This window comes from Gigantopelta aegis, chromosome 4, assembly GCF_016097555.1.
Source record: "Gigantopelta aegis isolate Gae_Host chromosome 4, Gae_host_genome, whole genome shotgun sequence".
Taxonomy (NCBI): domain Eukaryota; kingdom Metazoa; phylum Mollusca; class Gastropoda; order Neomphalida; family Peltospiridae; genus Gigantopelta; species Gigantopelta aegis.
In genome coordinates this window covers 87,969,142-87,985,955 of record NC_054702.1, presented here as the reverse complement: position 1 = coordinate 87,985,955, position 16,814 = coordinate 87,969,142, and the positions used below count along the sequence as shown (strand labels likewise).

Genomic DNA, 16,814 nt, shown 5'->3' with positions numbered 1-16,814 from the left:
CCATTGTCAAAGTGGCTACACAACAAGTCGAAACAATTAACAATGTTTTGCCCATGCATTAACCTACGTACTGAAATGATACACAGAGTGTTTTGTTAGTTAATTGGTCTATGCTGTTAGTTGCTTCTACCTGTGATTCCTGATTGGCAGGTGTGTATTTGATTGGTAACCAGACGAGCCAATTAATTGACGCTGTTTAGACACAAAAATACATACCGGTATTGTGGAATATTACCTGTCGCCCCTAAAATTGTAATGGACATGGTTTATTACTGTAAATAGTTCTGTAAAACTATTGATTAAGTAGACTTTTCCATCTAAAACCACAGAATTGACCAATTACGTAGTCCCAAAAAAAAAAATTACCACTTGGGTATCGTGGGTTGTCGTTTTTGCTCCAACGTAGCATATCAATAGGCCTAATAGTGTACATTTTTCCTTTGGATTATTTAACAGAGAAAAATACTATAACCCCATTTTGATCCGTTAATGCAACTTGAAATATATTTAGTTAAATAGTTTATTATATTATTACGTCATTTATGCTGTTTTACAAGTCAGGTTGATCAAAGAGAAGCGCCTTGTCGAAAATTACTGCTTTTGTTTACACTGTACATACAGGAGATGGTCAGGAGCTGACGTCACTTCGCCCCAAGCTATCCCACCGGACGTCACAAAAACGAAACAAAATGGCTGCCCCCAGTTAGCAGGAATAATCATGGTTTTTTATTAACTTTAAAATTACGCGTTTTTCATTTGCTAAAGTGCCAGTATGTGTTGGTGGTCCGGGTATGCATCTTTCCAACACATACGGCTCTTGTTTGAGTTGACCCTACCTTTAAGTAGTGTACGACAGGGCAACTATATATGCCAAGTTATCAGACACTCTGAAACCCGCAGATAGCTGACATGTACATACTATGATACAGGCGTCGGAAGATGTCGAAGCACTAAAATGGATCAAAAACCACAAATACTCAAAAAGTGTAATCTTCTCCGATAGTCTCAGCTCTATCCAATCCATTGAATCTAATAGAACCACTAGACCAGATATAATCTCAGCCATCTACAGAGAACTAAACGAGCTAAACCAACTAAACCTAGATGTAACATTAGAATGGGTCCCAATTCATGTAGGTATCATGGGTAACGAAATTGCAGATTATGGGGCAAAAAAGGCACTTGCCATCAACATTAAACATAAGCAAACTATTCCACTAGGCATTACTGAACTAATCTCAATAGCTAAAAAACATTACATTAATCTACGGCAGGAAAGCTGGGACCAAACAAAAAACTTCTGGCACTATAATATTAAACCCATTGTTAACTCAGTTAGACCTAAACATAAAAACTCTCAAATCGATAAAACAATAATTAAACTAAGGATAGGAAACTCAATGGCACTTAACAACTCTGTCTATTGTAAATAAAAGCTCACCTAACTGTCAATGTGGCACGCCAGAAGATATGAAACACTATATCCTGGACTGCCCACTGCATAATAATCATAGAATGCAACTACTAAAAAGACTTAACATTAGCAACCCTGCCACCATAATACCTAATATACTACTACAACCAGATAAAAAAAAACTAAAAACGAAATCTTTCACGCCCTCTACCAGTTCGTACAGTCTACCAAACCTAAGTTATAACAACTGTCACCCCTTCAGCCACTGAGAACGGAATTGCCACCATGCTGCACTTGACCACGATTAGCATTCCAAACCAGTGGTTGAACACCAGACAGCGAGATATATAAATAAAAATAGGGAAAATAAATAAGGAAATATTAGCCGCTCAACTAACCAAAACAAACATACTGCCACCACCCACCCTCAGAAGAGAAGTTGCCACCCTGTTGCACTCGACCTGATTAGCACTTGAAATCGGAGGGTGGCTCTAGTGGCAGATTAATTAGCTAATAGCACTAAATCTATAATATGTTAAAATAAGCTCCCACATTTTCAATGGGAGATTCTTGTGTTATATTTATTAAAGGTGTATGCTGCAAATTAATAAATAAAAATACACCTCACTAAATGGTCAACCAGAGGACCAACTAGGGTCACTAAATACTTTTAACCAGAATAGAACCCACTAATTATGCCATCTCTTTTTCCAGAAATATCAATTGACCGACTTAACCAATCAACGACCAGAAACTGTACATACAATGTAAATAAAATATTAAATGTTACTATGCACTTATATGTATGTATGGTAGTAGATACAATTCCTTCCACAGCAGACCAAGGTGAGTAATAGTCACTACAACAGACCAGACGATTGCCATTAAGAAAACAAGATACAAGTAAGATTAGCTAACCAATTATCTAAGTAACTAGATACTCATAATCTCCTAGGGGGGCCTGGGTGGGACTGGGAGGCATACCTATCGATACTCGTGTGACTGTTGTGAATGAATCGTACCTACTACCAAAAAATTATCATATGCAAAGCACTAGGCTTTTTTAAAACTACACTCATACTATAAGGGAAATCCCCTTCAAATTAGATAGCTAGAGTAGCTAATAAACCCCCCCCCCCATCTCCTTGCATTCACTATGCAATTCAAGGAGGGGGGGGGGATGGGTGGCTTTGATCAGCCGTTGGAAACATAGAATAAGGACTCAATACAGTAGGAACAACCATAACATAAAATATAGGCAAACACAAACACAGCATGCACTCTCAACATACCATAGGGTGCATTGACTAATGATAATAATGCACCCGTCCATACATAAAACCAAAATAATGGCCCAGCACGTACTCCAATAAGGAGTCGGACAAAAGAAACCGGCTCCGAGTACACCACTGCACTGCACCCAGAAGGGACTGGACAAAAGAATACCAGCCCCTTCCCCCAAACCCAAAATAAAACTTTCCTTGGCGCTGGCAGGACCTTGGGCAAAACGGACGAACCTACTCCACCTCCACGGCAACAGCATCCAACATCAAGCTCTCCATCACCGCCTCTGCCTCGTCCAACCCACACAATTGCTCGAGTCTCCCCTGGGTTGTCATGCCACGGTCAGAAGAGATCAGGCCCTTTCTAAGGGCCCTATGGGCAACCTAGGGAGACACCCTACAGCACCAAGACGGTCATAATAAAGAGCCACTTTCGGAATACTAAAAGCAAAACCTATTGGCTCTCCTCACTATTTTCAATTAGAACGACCATCAAAATTGCGCCAAATTTCCTTCATGTAAACGCGCACTTCTTCCTCTTTGACCTAATCCTACGGGACTTTCAAAATTCCATAGCACCAATTACACCCCGCCTGTCACCAACATTGGACTGCTGGTGCTCCGTTGCACTTGTCAATGCAGGCGTCCCTTCTCTATATCCCCCCCCCCCCCCGCCCCCCACTCTTTCCTGCCCTGGACAGAGGGAACCGGCCAAGGCCGGTCCCTGTGACCAGGATGGGCGTGTGCTACAACAGCTTACTCTGAATGTGCACGTAAATCTCTTTCTCGTTCTGGTTCGGAAGATGTCAGCAATTGTAGAAGTTGGGGTGGAGTGGGGCAATGGGGTCTGGAGCAACGCATGTAGGCCTACCGGTACTAATTTTTAAAAATAATAAAATATATATATTTGTTTTAAAAATAAATTCTACGTCTCTGCTCAGCACATATTGACCCAATCATAGGGTAGTATTGCTAAGAGACGTTTGAACAAAGACGTTTTCTACGTTCATTTGCCAGACCTACTACATGTGTATATAACATCATTATCACTAGTAACCAGTATATAAATTATAATTATGTTTGGACACAGACTGTAACCATTTTTTTTTTTTCTTGCTTTTATTTTCTTGTTGTGTGATATTATTGTTCATATCCGTATGATTCATAATTCATATATGGAAATAAATTATTGACTGGATATCTCAGCTTCAGAGGTGGAAGGGGTGGGGCTTGTGTACACTTTCAACATTTAAGGGGCGGGACGTAGCCCAGTGGTACAGCGCTCGCTCGATGCGCGGTCGGTGTGGGATCGATCCTCGTCGGTGGGCCCATTGGGCTATTTCTCGTTCCAGCCAGTGCACCACAACTGGTATATTAAAGGCCGTGGTATGTGCTATCATGTCTATATGATGGTGCATATAAAAGATCCCTTGCTGCTAATCGAAAAGAGTAGCCCGTGAAGTGGCGACAGCGGATTTCCTCTCTCAATATATGTGTGGTCTTTAACCATATGTCTGACGCCATATAACCGTAAATAAAATGTGTTGAGTGCGTCGTTAAATAAAACATTTCTTTCTTTCTTTCTTTCAACATTTATGAACGGTTCCAGTAGAATCAATTGATATACATATATTCACACACCAGTGGCGCGTTCCGTAGGTCGAGGGTCGGGACGTAGCCCAGTGGTAAAGCGTTCGCTTCATGTGCAGTCGGGTCTGGGATCGATCCCCGTCAGTGGGCCCATTGGGCTATTTCTCGCTCCATCCAGTGCACCACGACTAGTACATCAAAGCCGTGGTATGTGCTATCCTGTCTGTGGGATGGTACATATAAAATATCCCTTGTTACTAATCGAAAAGAGTAGCCCATGAAGTGGCGACAGCGGGTTTCCTCTCTCAATATATGTGGTCCGTAACCATATGTCTGACGCCATATAACCGTAAATAAAATGTGTTGATTGCGTCGTTAAATAAAACATTTCCTTTCCGTAGGTCGAGCACTCGCGATAATTTTTACTGGTGCCATCGTCTTCTACCACATCACATCCATCTAACGATAGACGCAAAGACCGTCAACGCTAGAGTACATTGATTTATTAATTATCGGCTATTCAAGCCTATTGGATGTCAAATATTTGGTAATTTTGATATATAGTCTTACAAAGGAAACCCGCTACATCTTTCTATTAGTAAGGAATATTTTATATCACGGTCTTTGATATACCAGTCGTGGTGTACTGGTTGGAACGAGAAATAACCCAATGGGTCCATCGACAGGTATCGATTCCAGACCGACCGCGCATCAAGCGAGCGCTACGTCCCGTCCTCTCCCCCGCTCGGACAAGCCACAGATACACATTTATATTCAAGGTGACATAACGGAGAAACCGTAATCGGCCGAGGTGCTCCGAATTCAACGGACGAACAGCTAGATATGAATAAAAACATCCAATCAGTTCCGAATCATTGGTAACCAAGGAATTCTCTACCTTTTATAATCTTATAAGATATCCGGCTTAACCCAGTCTTCTATTTAAGACTATTGCAGTAATATGGATGTACAGATGCTGTTGCATTGTGTTGCACAGTAGCTGTTTATGTCTTGTCAGGTGGAACTTCAGTTTGGTCGCCCTGTCACAGTGACTGTTGTGAAACGCATGGCCTACTGTGAGAACTGATTAAGATGAGTAACTCTGGTTGACACGAATATCTCGGTAAGTTTGTGATTAACAGTCATCAGATGATCATGTGTACAGGACGCTACTAAAATTGACTGGGGATATGTGAGAGAAAAGAAATAATATATAATTGTTAGATATGCAGTATGGTATGTATTTTAGGTATATGGTACATAAACTTTTAAATGATACCCTACCAGGATGAAGTTCACTAAAACCAAATTAGGTGCCAGGGATGGGAATGTCTCTATGTGCCCCACCCACTTACATCTTAGCCATGTATGTATGTATTTACTTGGATATTTAAGGCATACACTGCAAGTTTCTAGGCGTTTATAGTATGTGACACCTGTGTTAATCCAGTTTACCTGTAGCTTCCTGCAGTTGGATTAACTTCCTGTATATTTAAGGGCTGTTCAACAAGTGATCATATGGATGAAGAAGAAGTTGTTTTTAAAATCACCACCACGGATATAAAGACATTGGTCTTATTCACATGATAAAATATTTTCACAGAATCATCACCTTCAAAATATGATAAATTTGGAAATAAACCTGAAAACAAGCTTTTAAAAATTGGATCCCATGGCTTATGACCTACTAATAGTAACTATAGGTTGAGTCGCACAGATTTCATGACTTGATGTACACACTTTGTATACATTACTCTTCAACTGTGGCTTGCTACCATAAATTGTTGTAGAAACATTCTACATAGCTAACATGAGCAGAAAAATTATTTATGGTTACATTGCAGTATGCAAGGTATGTGGATGTCTCATTGATAATTTTTTTATGAATCTCATGTCAAGTTAGTTGTAAATCTATAATATTTTAAATTCCTAATCTTTTAAATTCACACACATACACACATGCACGCGTGCACCCCCCCCCCACACACACACACAACACACATATACACACACAACACAACAACACACGCATGCTAAAACAAAATTAAAAGACAGCACTATATATAAGAATTTTTTTTAATTTTTTGTAAATGTATTGATTTGTGACTTGTTTTAGTTAAAAATATACATACCAGTAAATCAGCTTCTAATGTCCCTATCATGACCTATTTTATGTTATTATTACCCCAGCGATGACTCATAAATGGGAAAATATTTTTCATATTTGTCAGTGAGAAATATTCTGCATTGGTCTAATGAACAATACTATTGGATAATTTGACAATTACAAATTAATGACCTTGTCGTTATTAAAGATGACATGATTTGGCAAACACACAAAAAGACGTCACATAGTTAAAGAGTTCACGTTTACCGCTCTTTGTTATTATTGTATTAAATTTTTAATGAAATGTTATTTTAATGCATTTCATCATATATTTTTTAACAGAATAAATAGAACTTTACTTTTTAAAAATTATCTAAGAACATGATTAAAATATGTTAAAGCAATACTCAGAACAGTGTGTTTACATTGTTTCTATATAGGCTACATGTACATTCACATATATCGAAAATAAAAGGCTTTTAGAGGGAAAAAGATCTGGTTAATAAATAGAATAACAAACTCGATACTAGATATTAAAAAAATTATGTCCCTCGTGAAATAATTTTCATTTGTCACTCGCTAAAGCTCGTAACAAGTGAAATAAGTTTTACTTGGGTACATAAAGTTGATAATAACTGATAACTTGTTTATTATCCTCTATTAATGATATTCCTATCATGACCTATTTTATGTAATGATATCCAATTTGACATAATGATGTAATTTTCTGATGGAAATATCAGAGGATAATATTAAGGTTTTTTAGTGCTATCATCCAATCAGAATAAAGTAAATATTATAAAAGGCAGAATGTGTATAATTATATATTAATACAATGTTGCAATTTGTTAATAAACACTTTTATACATGTATGTTATACTATTTAGTGTAATACATATTATATAAACCTATATTTTATACAATGTTTAGAGTTAAACATTGTAGTAGTAGGCACATGTATGTTATAATATTTAGTGTAATACATATTATATAAACCTAATTAACCTATATTTTATATGGTGTTGTCCCATTTTGGTCGAAATGACGATTGGTCGAAATGCCAATTGGTCGAAAAATAAGTACTTGTCTGTTATATAACCACTACCTGATTACCTGTGTTTGTAATGAACATGACCACCTCATGAAGCTGCAGTGATTGTGGCATTGTGAGTGTAACATTCTGAAAGAAACTGCTGCTTAAGTGGACATTTGTACTAAAATATTTTTTTTTAGATGGAGACCTTTTTAAAATTATTTACAGACATTCACTACATTCAATACATGGATTATTTTGATATTTGTCATATTTGCATACTTTATGCTTTAAGCGATATCTATACCATCTACCGGTATACAATAATAATCGGTTTCCAAATAACCTGGAACAGTTCATTATAATGACTGAGGTAACAACATGCATGTCAGTAAAACCATTGAACCATATCTATTGTTGTTTTAGCAGTTCGACCAAATGGGAATTCGACCAAATGGGAGTAAGCCATTTTATACAGTGTTTAGAGTTGAACATTGTGAAACATTGTGAAACATTGTTCTTATGGAATAAATATTAAAGTACATTATTAGGACTATTCACTATGTTCAGGTTAGAAAGCATTAAGATGTTTCTTTAGAAATAAGAAGGAGCAGAGCGAAGCTTTTTGGTGTGTCTTCACGATTAAGACAGTCAAAGTGCTGATATCTGATTGGTTGAATTGGAGAGAACTGATACAAATCGCGGTACAGTTTTGCTTATCGCGATTTTTACATGCTGTTTTTTCCTTGTATTTTATTTGACTTGAAATAGACAAACAAGCAAAAATCCAATCATTTTATTAATTGGTGATGACAGGAAATGTAACAATCACATCAAGCGTAGTCGGCTTACTTGTTGGCATACGAAGTGATAGGTCGGTTGTACTTGGTTCTGACTTCTAAACAAAATGTGTTAAAAGTCCAGTAAAAATAACCAGTTAACGATAATTACAAATAAATGTTTTGTTACTTACACATTATTATTCATTGTTCATTTACGTTGTAATATGGCTATGGCTATCATCTTCAAAGAAATAAACCACAAGTGAGAATCGCACTTCGCTGTTTTTCCTTGAACTCAGAATACTTCAGGCAATTGTTCAAAACACCTTGGCCAATAACCTCTGCTTCTGTCGATCTGCTGAAACATTGCGATTCAATACGTACATTTCCGTGTCAAACGGAAAAGCCAGATAGTAAGGATTTCTGAATGTGACAATTTATAAATACATGTGTAGTTTGACACCGTGACACCGGTATTCCAGTAGACTAGTATTGTATTAAAAAATAAAAATGACCAAGAAGAACATTATGCTACTAATAAATGTTGTGGTTTATATAATCATTTAGGTCTATGATGGAATCAATATTTCAAATATTTCTATTTATATACTTAGTTTATGCCTTCTGCTTTCATTAAAAAAACCCACCCATAAATATTAAATTTAAATGATATCAACTATATTGCAATACGTTTTTTTATATTGCAATATATCACAATACGGTTTTGACCGTATCGTTGCACCCCTAGAAGGTACATATATAAAAGATCACTTGCTGCTAGAATCGGAATGAGTAACTCAGTATTAGGCAGCAGCATGTTTCCTCTTTCATTATCTGTGTGGTCCATAACCATATGTCTGATGCGATATAACCATAATTAAATTGTTGAGTGTCATTAAATAAAACATTCCTTCCATGTTCTTTACTCCTGTTGTCATCTTGTCACTGTAAACCAGCCTCGGTGGCGTCGTGGTTAGGCCATCGGTCTACAGGCTGGTAGGTAATGGGTTCGGATCGCAGTCAAGGCATGGGATTTTTAATCCAGATACCAACTCCAAACCCTGAGTGAGTGCTCCGCAAGGCTCAATGGGTAGGTGTAAACCACTTGCAACAACCAGTGATCCATAATTGGTTCAACAAAGGCCATGGTTTGTGCTATCCTGCCTGCGAGAAGCGCAAATAAAAGATCCCTTGCTGCTAATCGGAAAGAGTAGCCCATGTAGTGGCTACAGTGGGTTTCCTCTCAAAATCTGTGTGGTCCTTAACCATATGTCTGACGCCATATAACCGTAAATAAAATGTGTTGAGTGCGTTGTTAAATAAAACATTTCTTTCTTTCTGTAAATAACTATTGTACAATATTTCCTCATATGCTGTTGTTTGATGGCCTGAGTGTACAGAAATAAAGTTTCAAACTTTCAATGTACATGTAAAACTCCATGCACTGAATGGGATACAAACCCACTTGTATCAGGCAAATGCAAAATATTTCTAGGGAAGGGCACCTACATTATTCAGAAACATTTTAAAAGTACACTGCATTATATATGGCAATATACTCCCCCAAGTCAATGAAGTTATTACATGTCCCCAAACTAAACACAAATAAATTTATTGTATTCACAAGCCACACTCTGGATTTTTCGAGGTACTTTGATAATGATGATGATAACTAGTTTAACGTGCCCGTATACCACTAGGGTTTCGAACACGCCCATCCCGAGTCCGATCTCCGATAAGATCAGTGGCCTGACTCGGGTGGTGGGGGGTGGGGAGGGGGGGTGAAGAGGGGGGTAGTGTTGAAAATGTGCAGAATTTTTAAAATAGCAATTAGTAAAAAGTTAATAGAATAAAAAAAAAAAAAAAAAAATTTACAAGACAAAAAGAAAAAGAATTGTCTGCTCGGCCGAATATTTATATAATTTGGAGCATTTTAGAGGGACAGTCCAAAAATAAATAAGAGAAAGAAGAGAGGATCGGAATATTTAATAATATTTAAAAAAAAAAAAGTAATTTCGACATAAAATTTTGAATGAAGGTCTAAATGTTTAAAGTCCGATCTAAATGTCCATGTGAGTACTTTGAAATTTGAGTGGGTGCACACACACCCAGCACTCTCCTCCTAGATTCACCCTTGGTTCTGTTTATAGTTAAATTTCTTTATATGTCGGTTTGGATTTGTACAGGTTACCACACATTTATGTTTCCATTATTACTATAAAATACTTTCACAGACACACTAATACTTTGTAATTAATTCATACCACTGTTTTCACTGTATTAATACTGTATGTTACACACTGTGTGTGTGTACATCTAAATAATACTCAATTGATGAACATTTAGGTGGTGTAGTTTTTGTGCAGATTGAAGTACCATTCTCGATTTTCTTGTTATCATGTGGTAACCTCTTGGTAACCTAAACTCAACTTATTTTGATGCCTGTTAAGTATAAAAGTTAAATGAAGCTGTAGCATTCTTAAAACCATAATATTAAATTTGTTTTGAAACAAATTCAAAGTCATGTTATAAAACCAAGTATTACACTGTCTGCCCTTATTAAAAACTATTTTGTTAACTATCCAGCACCTGTACTTTAATAGAATAAGACAAAACTTAAATTGTGTTCTTTTATAACTGATATGGTATTAAATTGGTTTGTTTTGTTTAATGACACAACAAGAGCATATTGATTTATTAATCATAGGCTATTGGATATGAAACATTTAGTAATTTTGACATAGTCTTAGACAGGAAAAGATGACATTTTTTCAAAGTAGTAAGGAATCTTTTATATGCACCATCCCACAGACAGGATAGCACATACCACAGCCTTTGATATACCAGTCATGGTGCACTGGCATGAACGAGAAATAGCCCAATGGGCCCCACCAACGGGAATCGATCCTAGACTGACCACGCATGAATCAAGCGAGCACTTTACCTCTGGGCTACATCCAACCCCGATATGATATTAAGAGTGAATTACTCATTTAGGATTTAGACAAATGCTTTCAGTGCATTATTTGAACATTATTTGGGTCATGGGTAAACAGTTGACTTACGAACACTGATATGGGTTAGTGATAACGTGATATGCTGTCAAGTACATGTTCATTTCACAACACTGAGGATGATTTTAGAATACAAATGATTTTAAAATTGCCATGCACTGTCAAATGAACATGTGTATGTAGATTTTATTGTTATTATTAAGTATTAATGATCAATATATATTCTGCAGTAAAGTGTCAATGGGATGTACAGTATTGATGATTTGGTTTCTTAGTTATGGCTTGTCAGCACATTAATATTTTAGTATTTAATGTAATTAAATCATTTAGTATATGATTAATGTGATTGTTATAAAATTTACCTATGTGACCTCCTTTGATCTGTCCTTGATTTTATTTTCTCTTCATTATTATACATTATAATGTAAGGAATTTGAGAAAAATAATAAAATGCAATCATGTATGAAATAAAAAGTACACTGGCAGTGGTTAGAATTGGAACATGTTGGAATGTTTACCATCGAGGATGTACCTTTTTTTCTTTATCATACATGAAAGAAAGAAAGAAAGTTTTTAATGACACCACTAGAGCACATTGATTTATTAATCATCGGCTATTGGATGTCAAACATATGGTAATTTTAACACGGCCATAGAGATGAAACACGCTATTTTTTTTCATTAATAGCAAGGGATCTTTTATATGTACCATCCCACAGACAGGATAGCACATACCACAGCCTTTGATATACCAGTCGTGTAACAGTTTTTCTCTCTAATACTGTATGTCAAAATGACCATATGTTTGACATCCAACAGCCATCGATTAATAAATCAATGTGCTCTAGTGGTGTCATTAAACAAAATAAACTTTAACTTTTAAAAGAACATTGCAAGATTAGTAACAGAGTTAAGGCAACCAAGTATTCAGTTTGTCTCTATTGAAATACTCTTAATGGAACATTTTAAGATCAGTAAATCTGTTACGGCAACCAAGTATTAAATTTGTCTCTGTCTCACAGCCAGCAAATAAATGGCTTCCAGTGGCTTTCTGGTGCTTTTCTTACAAGTTGACTTTATCTTAATGACTGAGTGGTTTGTATAAGATCAACACACCACTGTTGTAGGTGGGCCACTTATAACACAGATTGATAGGCCTGACATACTTGTCACACTCCCATATACAGGTTGTCTGATGCTTTGCAACAAAAGATATAAATAGAAATAGGACAGGGCCCTTGGATACTCCACTTGTTTAGTTGTGTATGTGTGTTTACCTGTAGTGTAGTGTGGTGTGGTGTGGTGTGTAGTGTGGTGTGTAGTGTGGTGTGTAGTGTGTGTGTGTGTGTGTGTGTGTGTGTGTGTTATATGAACTTATCAATAATCTTGTGATTCATTAATGCATGAGATCTAATATAGAATATCATTGTTAGTCATGTGAGTAATTCGTGCTATACAATCAACACCACGATACATGCACACTGACAAAGAAAAGGAATGATTATTTAATCAGCAACTACCAGGTTTTAAATATGTAATGGTGAAAACACATGGGAGCAGCACATGGTTGTTACATTGTTTCTGCTTCCACTAATAAGTAATGCTATGACCTAGTTTCTACCTGTCTTTTCCTTTCATAATATGTCAGCATTTTAAAGACACTTTGGCCCTTTTATATATATATATATATATATGTTTTAGGTTTAGGTTTAAAACACATTTTAGCTAAAATATGTTCCAAAATTAAACACTGTTTAAGTCAGTATTATATACTGTTTCATGTGTAACACTTGTTTCATGTACAACACTGTTTCATGTACAACACTATTTCATGTACAACACTGTTTTAGGGTTCTGTTTTAAAACTTGAGGCATATTTTTATATCACAGATAGGCCTACATACATATACAATATAGACCTGTAAGAAGAATTACTTGAAGTGGGGTTGAGCTATCTAGGGATACATGGTTAGTTTTGAACACAATTTTTTTACACCTCAAGTGGTGCATCTAAAACCGCATTTCAAAAATATTGTTACAAGAATGAAATACTTTACCATTTAGGTTAGCATGATCAGAAACAATTTATTTTGCTAAGCACCTTTCAGAGATTGCTACACAATTCTGTAATGATAACTTCTAGACTTTGCTGATCAATTTTCAAATGTAATCACAATTTTGAAAACAAAATGTTCCCTGCATCAACTGACATTTTGATAACAATGTGGTTATTTACATGTATGGTTGATTTCAATGGTTTACATTACTGGCAGGCGGGATGTAGCTCAGTGATACAGTGCTCACCTGATGCGCGATCGATCCCTGCCCATTGGGCTATTTCTTGTTTCAGCCAGTGCTCCACAACGTGTGTGACAAAGGCCGTGGTATGTATTATCCTGTCTATGGGATGGTGCATATAAAAGATCCCTTGCTACTAATAAAAAAAGAGTAGCCCATGAAGTGGCGACAGCGGGTTTCCTCTCTCAATATCTGTGTGGTCCTTAACCATATGTCTGACGCCATATAACCATAACTAAAATGTGTTGAGTGCGTCATTAAATAACACATTTCCCCTCTCCCTCTCCACATTACTGGCCTGCCACGATCTAGGTTTAATTAGTACCTGCAGTAACCTTTAACACATAAACTTGGAAATGGCCGAAGTTTGTGGTAATGAGACTTGATCATTGTTACGTTGAGGCAGTTAAACATGGGGGTTGGGTGGGTAGAGAGGGCTGACTGACATATAAGGAAGGATGGAAATGTTTTATTTAACGACACACTCATCACATGTTATTTAAGGGATAATGTCACTGTGTTTCGCTGTTAACTATAAAAATTTATCACAAAATTTGTATTTAGGGACGAGACGAAGTCCTAAAATTTTGTGATAAATCCTTATAGTTAACAACGAAACACAGTGATATTAGGCCTATCCGTATTCTAATACTACACCTATTAGGAGTATCTATAAGCAATTTTATTGTGGTTTTATTAAAGCCGCACTCCCTAGTTCCATCCAGCAAAAATAAATTATAATTTGGTTAATCTACAAACCTGTAACACACTTAGATCACGTTTTTATCAAATGGAGTGAAAAAGCAGGTTTTATATCGATAAATACCATGGGAATCCCCATGTCCAAATTGCTTGAAATAATTTTGAAAGTTTGTATTCTGATGTCACCGGTAGATGTCGCTCGAAGCACAACAATGCCTACGTCACAACAAATTTGGGGTGCGTTCGTTTCACCTCTCCTGGACATGTTCCAACTGTTCTGTCCTGGTTGTATCCCCTCTCCAGATATCGTAAGACTTAGCAAAATTATTGGTTTTAAGGGTTTGTAACGTTTTGTATTGAGACACTTACTTGTCTGAACTTTATTGTTACTGAAAATGTTCACGAACTATGAAGAAAAATCTCACAAATGAACACCAACAAATCGGATGTTGGTTGCGCGAACCGTGCACGAGAAAACAAACCGAACCAAAATGATAACGGTCACGTGATATACCAATGTCTGTGACATTGAAATGGAAATATTCTCTCTAAAAATAGATTGGACCTCGCTTGCTTAACGTTTTTTTCTCGACAGCACGTCTTGTGAAAAAATGCAAAAAATGCATTTCGTGGTTTTACAAACATCAGGATTACCAAAAAGCACTTCAGGTGAATGGAAATGTGTATTCTAAATAATAAAATGTAAGTAAAGTGCAATTTTATTTTGTGAAAAATGGGGTTTAATAGCGAAAAACAACGCCGTAATGGTTAACAAATAGCCGTAACTTGGGTGTGTCCCTTTAAAGAAACCCCACAATTTTTATAAACCTAATTATCTATTCCACTTACTGACAATATTCAATGAAAACTCTTGTAGTAAGTTTCAATATAATGGAAGACGCGGAATTAATACACCAACGAAAACACTACACTTGAAGCTAAGTGACAGCATATTGGACGAGTTCTCGGAATTTTTTTATTGTGATAAATCCTGGTTGCCCATGACAGCGTACATCTATGGTCCGATTTATCACGAAAATTAATCAATGAAAAAAAAGCTAATATGAAAGTTGTATTAGAATATAATATAACGCACTAATTATTACACCTGAGCTCGATAACGAGGAAGTGGAAACCCGCCTCTTCCTGAAAGACAGGACTGTTAACTTAAAGACACCTGGTCACCTCAGTGGTGAGATATCATTCAGTGATAGATGTCAGGCAGTACCTACATGTGTGTGACACCCAACCAGCCTCGGTGGTGCAGTGGTAAAGCCATCGGACTGTAGGCTGGTAGGTACAGGGTTCGCAACCCGGTACCGGCTCAAACCCAGAACCACTTCACCCTCTTCTCTCTCACTAACCACTAAACAAGCAGGCCCATAACCAATGTGGGGTAGGGGTTCGGTCGACCCCTCCCCCTTACCGGTGACTTTTTTTTCAATATGCCCTTGGACCCCCCCCCCCCCCCAAGAAACTCGTGTAAGCGTAAACGACCCCCCACCTCACCCCCTCAAAATCCTGGCTACGGGTCTGTTGCCAACTAACAACTAACCCACAACCCAGATAGCTGAGGTGTGTGCCCAGGACATCGTGCTTAAACCTTAATTGGATATAAGCCCGAAAATAAATTGAAATGAAATGTGTGACACCCAATAGCCGATGTCAATTGTTGTTGCTGGAACATCGTTAAAACTTTAGCTCAGTCGCTTGATAACGTTATTTGTGTGGGTTGTTTTGTTGTTTTTGTTGTTGTTTGACGTAGAAAAACAAAGTTTGTGGTGTTTAGCCACACCACTGGAGCACTAAGATTTACTGCGATAATATGTTTTATTCAGAACTGGTGAGGGGGGCTAGAGAGCCACCCCGCCATCCTTCAGCACCATTGTGCCTGTCCACGATACCTTTTCCACAACCCCAACCAGCATCGGACGCATCACAAACCACGGTACACCTTGTCTGGTGCTTATACAGTCTGAGACAGTAACGTTATGGCAACGCCATTCAAGTTGCATGCTTGTGACGTAATGTTTGATTGAGTCTGGACTCTAAACGTTTTATAATCTCGGACCCTTGTCCTGTAATTCGAGATTGAGTCTGGACTCTAAACGTTTTATAAGCTCGTACCCTTGTCCTGTAATTCGAGATTGAGTCTGGACTCTAAACGTTTTATAAGCTCGGACCCTTGTCCTGTAATTCGAGATTGAGTCTGGACTCTAAACGTTTTATAAGCTCGGACCCTTGTCCTGTAATTCGAGATTGAGTCTGGACTCTAAACGTTCTATAAGCTCGGACCCTTGTCCTGTAATTTGAGATTGAGTCTGGACTCTAAACGTTCTATAAGCTCGGACCCTTGTCCTGTAATTTGAGATTGAGTCTGGACTCTAAACGTTTTATAAGCTCGGACCCTTGTCCTGTAATTTGAGATTGAGTCTGGACTCTAAACGTTTTATAAGCTCGGACCCTTGTCCTGTAATTAGAGATTGAGTCTGGACTATAAACGTTTTATAAGCTCGGACCCTTGTCCTGTAATTAGAGATTGAGTCTGGACTCTAAACGTTTTATAAGCTCGGACCCTTGTCCTGTAATGC

The 16,814-nt window shown here is 37.3% G+C and overlaps 1 protein-coding gene across 2 annotated transcripts in view; it reads left to right on the top strand.

Moving 5' to 3' along the window:
* Positions 1–5,171: 5,171 nt before the first annotated feature.
* LOC121371333 (serine palmitoyltransferase 2-like) overlaps positions 5,172–16,814 on the top strand; it is a 63,359-nt gene continuing 51,716 nt past the window's right edge. The window contains exon 1 of one of the 2 annotated variants that reach the window (XM_041497144.1): positions 5,172–5,410. The gene's annotated coding sequence lies outside the window, so the exon portion shown is untranslated. Of the gene's footprint in view, positions 5,411–5,491; positions 5,524–16,814 lie in introns of those variants that run through there. The other variant, XM_041497145.1, reaches the window with a different exon arrangement.